Here is a 10,868-nt window from a genome sequence, read left to right on the forward strand (position 1 = left end):
CCTTATTTTTCTTAGAAGGAGTGTGAATTTGTTTACAGCCTGATTTTTCCAAAAATACACATTCAAATCAAAATAGCCGGCTTCCTGTTGGCCTTAGCTAATGAGTTTGATTTAGAAAGTTGTCCAGATTGATGAGAACAATATATGTACAGAGTTTGGTGACTGTAGGAAAAACTAACCCCCCAACTTTTGTCAAAAGATGGCGCTATAGAGTGCCTGCTCCACGCCCATTTATGACCTTTTGCCAGTGTCTAACTATCATTAATATTGACGTGTGTGTTGAGTTTCATGAAATTCTAAGCATGTTATCTGCCTCGAAAAGACAGGAATCAAATTTTAAAGTTTGACACGTTGCCATGGCAACAGCATTTGATTTATCATCGACCCCTTTACATATTCTCATCGGCCGTGTTTTGACATTATTTTGATGAAGTTTGAAGAAAATCAAGTAAAATTAAGAGGCTGATTTCAAAGGATTTTGAAAATGACACGCTTCCTGCTGCCAGTTGGTGGCGCTATAACTTTGACTCATAATAGTCACATTTATGGAATCGGCATCTTACAACGAACAAACTGGTGAAGTTTCATAAGAATCAAGCAATGTGTGCAACAGTAATTAGACACTTCCTGTTTCTCATTTCTCGCCATAACTTTGTCGCCTTGCCACGGCCAAACCGTTCGAGATATCAAAAATCCCCTCGCAATTTAGCGTCCCCAATGTCTTGAGATCATGCTGACCGAGTTTGGTGACAATCCTATGGAAACCCTGGGAGGAGTATGTTAAATTCCAGAGCATGCGCTTTTTAAACAGCCCTAAATATCTCACTTCCTGTTGCGTGGAGCCCATGACATAGAGTACAAAAGTTGTTTGGCTCAGTGAGATCTATATGTGTACCGAGTTTCATATCAATACGTGCAAGTATGTGTGCGCAGTACATCAAGTTTTCAAACTGTGTTCCAGGGGGCGCTGTAGAGGCCCTGAACCACGCCCGGGTCCCAGCCTCTGTGGCGTCCGGACGACGGCAGATTCCGACGTGTGTGCAAATTTTCAAGAGTTTTTGAGTATGTTAAGGCCCCCAAAAGTGCCCCAACGGTTGGAAAAAAAAAAAAAAAAAAAAAAAAAAAAAAAAAAAAATTAAAGCTGCAAGCAGCGTTGACCGGGCCCTCGCCGTCTGGCAGTCGCCATCCCGATAGCATCAGGAAAACGGTGCCCAGTTGGCACATGCATTCACAGTAACCCTTTGGACTAACACTAACTGTCTCCCCTCCTGTCTGACTCTTTCTCTTGCCACCCATCCCCCCTCCTTACACTCAGCCACTTACCACACAAACACACACAGAGTGCAGAGCAGAGTGAGATCAGATATGTTTTTTAATTTTCTTTCATTCGTGGAGTTTTGTATAATTATGAAATGAACTGTGTTTAATCAGAATGAATAGTTATTTGTATGAAAAAAGTTTCAAAGAGTTAGGATGCTGCACTTTAAATATATAATAAATCATTGAAAATTGAAAATGGAAAATGAAATTCTAGGCACGATATCTGCCTCACAAACACAGGAAACAAATATTTGAATGTATTTTGTATTTTTATTTATTTGCCATGGCAGCAGCATTTGATGCATCAGGGACGCCTTTACAGACTCTCATCGGCCGTGTTTTTACATCATTCTGATGAAGTTTGAAGAAAATCGAATACAAATATATTGTTCGTTGTTCGTTCGTGTGTTAGTTCATTAACCATTGTTAACAAAAGAGACCCTATTTTAAATAGTTACCATGTTTTATGATCTACAACCATTTTTAAATATTATTTTAATGATCTATAAGCATCTGTGAAATAATTATAAACAAATTTATTAAAAATAAATACATATTAACTTAGTTGATGTATTTGTTTCTCATTCTAATTAAGTGAACTGAGCAGTATAGTGTCATACTTATAAGATTTTTTATTCTATCAGTGAGATTGTATATATGTATATAAATCATATAAGTTTTCCTTAAAAGATTAATAAAAGATTTTAATGCTCTTTAAGCACCTATACAAAATAATTATGTAAAAGTACACTGACAGTACAGTATATATAAACTGATTCTATGGATTATTTTCATTCTTATACACTGAGAATGAGCTAAATAGCATTATTGTTCAAACGATTCCTTATCTTATGAGGACCTCTAGTGTTCATCCCTGGTACTAGAGCTTTAATCTGACAAATTTATATGACACTTTTAATGTTTTTGGGGCCTCTGAGCATGATAACCTTTTGAAACTACACGTATTTCCTAAGAATTTCTTGTTCTTTATATGTAAAAAGTTTTGATGAGTTAGAATAATGCAATTTAAAGATATATGGAAATAACTCTTCATCTTTTTTACTGTTACTTTCATAAATCACCACATCAACACCGTTCAAGATATCCCAAAGCCGTTCACATTTTAACATCTTCAGTATCTTGGCATCATGTTGACAAAGTTTGGTGTGAACTGTCTGATTCTGCTATGAGTGATATGAATTTATTCACAGCTATATTTTTCCAAAAATCCACATTCAAATCAAAATAGCTGACTTCCTGTTGGTCGTAGCTAATGGGTATAAATTTTTTGCAAAAAAAATCTGGTGATCAAAAATGATTAGGCTGTAGTTAAGAACTGTTAGTTTTATGGACAGTTAGAATGTTTTGTATATGCAGACAAGGGCTTTATGATGGGCCTGATTTGAATTTAGAAAAATGTTTTATTTCTTAAACATGTTTGAAGTTCTTAATAGATTTCACTGTTGCACATTTAGTCTTTTTATTTTTTTACAGTAATGTGCATTTTGCAGTTTGTTTACATGGTGTACATTGGATGCACATATTTATGACTTCTTGTTACAGTATTCATTTAAAATAAAAGTTGTTTAAAATAAACAACTGTGTGCACCCTATTATTAATGTAGATGTGTATTTCAGTAATACACTTAAGTAGGGGAGTTTTAAGTTACCAGCATTTATATCAAAATATGGATCCCATGTCTGCAAAACTAACATTTTAAATGAAATATTGATAGCTAATCGATATCGAATCGAATTGAATCGAAACCATAAAAATAAGAATCGAATCGAATTGCTAAATTGGTCACAATACCCAGCCCTAATTCACATCCTAATGAATAAACAACCAAGAGTTTAAATATTCCCTTCTATCTCCTCCTCTCTGACTCTCTCTTTCCACCCATCCCCCCTCCCCACTCTCACCCTAACACTCAACAAACACACACCCACTTACCACGCACACACATAAGTGCAGAGCAGAGAGGGATCAGATTTGTTTTTTAATTTTCATTAATTCATAGATCTTTGTATAATTATGAAATGAACGGTGTCTGATCAGAATGACTAGTAGTCTGTATGAAAAAAGTTTCAAAGACTTTGGATGCTGCACTTTAAAGATATAATAAAATTACGGCTATCTTTTTTTACTCCGATTTCAATCAATCACCACATCAACACCGTTCAAGATATCCTAAATCTGCTCGCAATTTAGCATCTTCAGAATGTTGGCATCATGTCAAAAAAGTTTGGTGTGAATTGGTTGGTTTTCCCGAGAGAAGTATATAAAATTCCACAGCCTGATTTTTCCAAATATCCACATTCAAATCAAAATAGCTGACTTCCTGTCGATCGTAGCTAATGGGTGTAAATTAGAAATGTTTCTGGCTTGATGAGATCAATATATGTACCGAGTTTGGTGACTGTAGGACAAACTAAACCCCCAACTTTTGTCAAAAGGTGGCGCTATGGAGCGCCTGCTCCACACCCATTTATGGGCTTTTATCAGTGTCTAAATATCATTAATACAGATGTGTGTGTGAAGTTTCATGAAATTCTGAGTATTTTAAGTGGCTCCAAAACACAAAAAGCTAAAGTTAAAGTTTGATACGTTGCCATGGCAACATGATAAAAGTTATCGATAATGCAATTCACAGATTCTCATTGGCCATGTTTCAACATTATTGAGATGAAGTTTGAAGCAAATTGAGTAAAATTAAGAGGTTGATTTAAAAGCATTTAGAAAATGTTGCGCTTTGTGCTGCCAGTTGGTGGCGCTATAACTTTGACTCCTAATAGTCACATCTCTGTGATCGGCATCATAAGATGAACAAACTGCTGAAGTTTGGTCAAAATCAGACAAAGTGTGTTAAAGTTATTAGACACTTCCTGTTTCTCATTTCTCGCCATAACTTTGTCGCCCCGCCACGGCCAAACCGTTGGAGATATCAAAAATCCCCTGGCAATTTTGCGTCCCCAATGTCTTGAGATCATGCTGACCGAGTTTGGTGGCCATCGGTGGAAAGGTCTAGGAGGAGTATTTCAAATTCCATTGCATGCGCTTTTTAGACATCCCTGAATAGCTGACTTCCTGTAGGGTGAAGCACTGACTTTGAGCATGAAAGTTTTTCAGCCCGATGAGGTCTATATGTGTATGAATTTTGATAACTGTAGGTCAACCGGTGTGCGCTCCAGAGTCCCTCAAATGTATTTTTTTTTCATGCTGTGCCACGCCCCCCCCAGGTGACCCCCCCATGTCAAAGTTGGTCCGGCCCTGATGGCCGCAGGTTCCAATGTGTGTGCAAAGTTTCAAGAGTTTTCGTGTATGTTAAGGGCCCCGAAATTACCCAAAACATTGATGAAATAATAATAATTAAAGCTGCAAGCAGCGATGAACGGGCCCTCGCACACGGGCTCACCGCCGACCGGTGGCTTTAGGAACACAGCAAACGGTGGGCAGTATGCTTTTAATACAGTAAATGTAGGAAAAATAGATCAAAGTCACTTAAATGTGCCAAACTTCCTGCTGCCAGCTGGTGGCGCTATGCCTATACCTGATTATTGGCATGTAGATGTGTTCAGGCCAGCACTTTCATCAAACATATAAAGTTTGGTGCAGATTGACCTTGGTATGTGTGATTTAGTGCAAGATATGATATATCCTGCTGCCAATAGGTGGCACTATAATAATATCTGTATATTGGCCTTTAGATGTCTTCAGGCCAGGACTCTTACCAAACATGTGAAGTTTGAGGCAGATCGGACATTTTATGGCTGAGTTATAACAACTTTTATGTCCATGGCGAAACATCAAACTTTGTCAGGCCGCCATGGACACGCCCTTTAACGAAAACTCAAGATCTTCACAATTTAACATCTCTAAGGCCTCGAGATCAGACTGAGCAAATATAATGTTGATATCATTAAATCTCTGGGAGGAGTTTGGTACAAGTCATTTCCTGTTGCCAACAGGTGGCGCTGTGATTATAATAGAATATAGGCCTTCAGATTGGTTCAGGCCAGGACTCTTATCGAACATGTGAAGTTTGAGGCAAATCGGACATTTTATGGCTGAGTTATAACAAGATTTATATCCATGGCGAGACCACGAAATTTGCCAGGCCGCCACGGACACGCCCTTCAACGAAAACTCAAGATCTTCGCAATTTAACATCGCTAAAGCCTTTTTATTAGACTGACCGATTTTGGTGTTGATCTGATTAAATCTCCAGGAGGAATTTGTTGCAGAGTACAGCATGACACTTCCTGGTGACTGCAGGTGGCGCTATGAGTAAAACTGAATATGGGCATGTAGATGTCTTCAGGTCAGGAGTGTTATCACACATGTAAAGTTTGGGGCAGATTGGGCATTTTATGCCTGAGTTATAGCAACTTCCTTTTTCATGGCGAAACATCGAAATTTGCGAGGCCGCCACGGACACGCCCTCTGATGAAAACTCTAGATCTTCGCAATTTAACATCACAAAGGGCTTTAGATTAGACTCACCAAATTTGGTGTTGATCCGAATAAATCTCTAGGAGGAGTTCGTTCAAGTATGACGCCTGAAAATGGCAAAAATGACACAAATTTTGCTAAGAAAATTAATAATAACCGACTTCCTGTTGGGTTTCGGATTTTGTCCCAGGAGGCTTTTTTGTAGGTTTTGGTGTGTTACATGTGTGTACCGATTTCCGTGCATGTACGTGAATCACAGCTGAAAGCGCACACCGCTGAACGTCTAAAGGTGGCGCTGTCGAGCCATTTTGCCACACCCACTTCTGAAACCCAAATCAGACGTAAATTTTCGCCAGGTTTGATGTGTGTGCAAAGTTTTGTGAGTTTTCGGGAATGTTTAGGTCCTCTAAAATGCGATTCACTTTGGAGAAGAAGAATAATAATAATAATTAAAGCTGCAAGCAGCGATGAACGGGCCCTCGCACACGGGCTCACCGCTGACCGGTGGCTTTAGGAACACAGCAAATGGTGGGTAGTATGCTTTTAATACAGTAAAAATATGAGAAATATGTCAAAGTCACTTAAATGTGCCAAATTTACTGCCGCCAGCTGGTGGCGCTATGCCTATAACTGATTATTGGCATGTAGATGTGTTTAGGCTACCACTTTCATCAAACATATGAAGTTTGGTGCAGATTGACCTTGGTATGTTTGAGTTAGTGAAAGATATGATATATCCTGCTACCAACAGGTGGCGCTATGATAATATCTGAATATTGGCCTTTAGGTGTCTTCAGGCCAGGACTCTTACCAAACCTGTGAAGTTTGAGGCAGATCGGACATTTTATGGCTGAGTTATAATAACTTCTATGTCCATGGCGAAACATCAAACTTTGTCACGCAGCCACGGACACGCCCTTTAACGAAAACTCAAGATCTTCGCAATTTAACATCTCTAAGGCCTCTAGATCAGACTGACCAAATATAATGTCGATATCATTAAATCTCTAGGAGGAGTTTGATACAAGTCATTTCCTGTTGCCAACAGGTGGCGCTGTGATTATAATAGATTATTGGCCTTCAGATGTGTTCAGGCCAGGACTCTTATCGAATATGTGAAGTTTGAGGCAAATCGGACATTTTATGGCTGAGTTATAACAAGTTTTATATCCATGGCGAGACCTCGAAATTTGTCAGGCCGCCACGGACACGCCCTTCAACGAAAACTCAAAATCTTCACAATTTAACATCACTAAGGCCTTTATATTAGACTGACCGATTTTGGTGTTGATCTGTATAAATCTCTAGGAGGAGTTGGTTGTGGAGTACAGCATGACACTTCCTGTTGCCAGCAGGTGGCGCTATGACTATAACTGAATATGGATATGTAGATGTCATCAGGTCAGGAGTGTTATCACACATGTGAAGTTTGGGACAGATCGGACATTTTATGCCTAAGTTATAGCAACTTCCTTTTTCATGGCGAAACATCGAAAATTGCGAGGCCGCCACGGACACGCCCTCCGATGAAAACTCTAGATCTTCACAATTTAACGTCACAAAGGGCTTTAGATTAGACTCACCAAATTTGCTGTTGATCGGAGTAAATCTCTAGGAGGAGTTCGTTCAAGTACGACGCCTGAAAATGGCAAAAATGACACAAATTTTGCTAAGAAAATTAATAATAACCGACTTCCTGTTGGGTTTCGGATTTTGTCCCAGGAGGCTTTTTTGTAGGAATTGGTGAGTTACATGTGTGTACCGATTTTCATGCATGTACGTGAATCATAGCTGAAAGCGCACACCGCGGAACGTGTAAAGGTGGCGCTATCGAGCCGTTTTGCCACACCCATCTCTGAAACCCATATCAGACATCCATTTTCGCCAGGTTTGATGTGTGTGCAAAGTTTCATGAGTTTTCGGGTATGTTTAGGCCCTCAAAAATGCGATTCATTCCGGAGAAGAAGAATAATAATAATAATAATAAACGAAGCAGATCCAATAGGGTCCTCACACCATCGGTGCTCGGGCCCTAATTAAAGCTGCAAGCAGCGATGAACGGGCCCTCGCACACGGGCTCATCGCCGACCGGTGGCTTTAGGAACACAGCAAATGGTGGGTAGTATGCTTTTAATACAGTAAAAATAGGAGAAATATGTCAAAGTCACTTAAATGTGCCAAATTTCCTGCTGCCAGCTGGTGGCGCTATGCCTATAACTGATTATTGGCATGTAGATGTGTTCAGGCCACCACTTTCATCAAACATATGAAGTTTGGTGCAGATTGACCTTGGTATGTTTGAGTTAGTGAAAGATATGATATATCCTGCTGCCAACAGGTGGCACTATGATAATATCTGAATATTGGCCTTTAGGTGTCTTCAGGCCAGGACTCTTACCAAACCTGTGAAGTTTGAGGCAGATCGGACATTTTATGGCTGAGTTATAACAACTTCTATGTCCATGGCGAAACATCAAACTTTGTCACGCCGCCACAGACACGCCCTTTAACGAAAACTCAAGATCTTCACAATTTAACATCTCTAAGGCCTCTAGATCAGACTGACCAAATATAATGTTGATATCAATAAATTTCTAGGAGGAGTTTGATACAAGTCATTTCCTGTTGCCAACAGGTGGCGCTGTGATTATAATAGAATATTGGCCTTCAGATGTGTTCAGGCCAGGACTCTTATCGAATATGTGAAGTTTGAGGCAAATCGGACATTTTATGGCTGAGTTATAACAAGTTTTATATCCATGGCGAGACCTCGAAATTTGTCAGGCCGCCACGGACACGCCCTTTACCGAAAACTCAAGATCTTCACAATTTAACATCTCTAAGGCCTTTATATTAGACTGACCGATTTTGGTGTTGATCTGTATAAATCTCTAGGAGGAGTTGGTGGTAGAGTACAGCATGACACTTCCTGTTGCCAGCAGGTGGCGCTATGACTATAACTGAATATGGATATGTAGATGTCATCAGGTCAGGAGTGTTATCACACATGTGAAGTTTGGGACAGATCGGACATTTTATGCCTAAGTTATAGCAACTTCCTTTTTCATGGCGAAACATCGAAATTTGCGAGGCCGCCACGGACACACCCTCTGATGAAAACTCTAGATCTTCACAATTTAACGTCACAAAGGGCTTTAGATTAGACTCACCAAATTTGCTGTTGATCGGAGTAAATCTCTAGGAGGAGTTCGTTCAAGTACGACGCCTGAAAATGGCAAAAATGACACAAATTTTGCTAAGAAAATTAATAATAACCGACTTCCTGTTGGGTTTCGGATTTTGTCCCAGGAGGCTTTTTTGTAGGTATTGGTGAGATACATGTGTGTACCGATTTTCATGCATGTACGTGAATCATAGCTGAAAGCGCACACCGCGGAACGTGTAAAGGTGGCGCTATCGAGCCGTTTTGCCACACCCATCTCTGAAACCCATATCAGACATCCATTTTCGCCAGGTTTGATGTGTGTGCAAAGTTTCATGAGTTTTCGGGTATGTTTAGGCCCTCAAAAATGCGATTCATTCCGGAGAAGAAGAATAATAATAATAATAATAAACGAAGCAGATCCAATAGGGTCCTCACACCATCGGTGCTCGGGCCCTAATTAAAGCTGCAAGCAGCGATGAACGGGCCCTCGCACCCGGGCTCACCGCCGACCAGTGGCTTTAGGAAAACAGCAAACGGTGGGCAGTATGCTTTTAATACAGTAAAAATAGTAGAAATATGTCAAAGTCACTTAAATGTGCCAAATTTCCCGCTGCCAGCTGGTGGCGCTATGCATATAACTGATTATTGGCATGTAGATGTGTTCAGGCCAGCACTTTCATCAAACATATGAAGTTTGGTGCAGATTGACCTTGGTATGTGTGAGTTAGTGCAAGATATGATATATCCTGCTGCCAATAGGTGGCACTATAATAATATCTTTATATTGGCCTTTAGATGTCTTCAGGCCAGGACTCTTACCAAACATGTGAAGTTTGAGGCAGATCGGACATTTTATGGCTGAGTTATAACAACTTTTATGTCCATGGCGAAACATCAAACTTTGTCAGGCCGCCACGGACACGCCCTTTAACGAAAACTCAAGATCTTCACAATTTAACATCTCTAAGGCCTCGAGATCAGACTGACCAAATATAATGTTGATATCATTAAATCTCTAGGAGGAGTTTGGTACAAGTCATTTCCTGTTGCCAACAGGTGGCGCTGTGATTATAATAGAATATAGGCCTTCAGATTGGTTCAGGCCAGGACTCTTATCGAACATGTGAAGTTTGAGGCAAATCGGACATTTTATGGCTGAGTTATAACAAGATTTATATCCATGGCGAGACCACGAAATTTGCCAGGCCGCCACGGACACGCCCTTCAACGAAAATTCAAGATCTTCGCAATTTAACATCGCTAAAGCCTTTTTATTAGACTGACCGATTTTGGTGTTGATCTGATTAAATCTCCAGGAGGAATTTGTTGCAGAGTACAGCATGACACTTCCTGGTGCCTGCAGGTGGCGCTATGAGTAAAACTGAATATGGGCATGTAGATGTCATCAGGTCAAGAGTGTTATCACACATGTGAAGTTTGGGACAGATCGGACATTGTATGCCTGAGTTATAGCAACTTCGTTTTTCATGGCGAAACATCGAAATTTACCAGGCCGCCACGGACACGCCCTCCGATGAAAACTCTAGATCTTCACAATTTAACGTCACAAAGGGCTTTAGATTAGACTCAGCAAATTTGGCGTTTATCCGAATAAATCTCTAGGAGGAGTTCGTTCAGATACGAGGCCTGAAAATGGCAAAAATGACACAAAATTTGTTGAGAAAATTAAAAATAACCGACTTCCTGTTGGGTGTCAAATTTAGCTCCAAGAGGCTTTTTTGTAGGTATTGGTGTGTTACATGTGTGTACCGATTTTCGTGCATGTATGTGAATCACAGCTGAATGCGCACACCGCGGAACGTGTAAAGGTGGCGCTGTCGAGCCATTTTGCCACACCCACTTCTGCAACCCATATCAGACGTAAATTTTCGCCAGGTCTGATGTGTGTGCGAAGTTTCATGAGTTTTC

The sequence above is a fragment of the Garra rufa genome, unplaced genomic scaffold (genome assembly GCF_049309525.1).
Source record: "Garra rufa unplaced genomic scaffold, GarRuf1.0 hap1_unplaced_089, whole genome shotgun sequence".
Taxonomy (NCBI): Eukaryota; Metazoa; Chordata; class Actinopteri; order Cypriniformes; family Cyprinidae; genus Garra; species Garra rufa.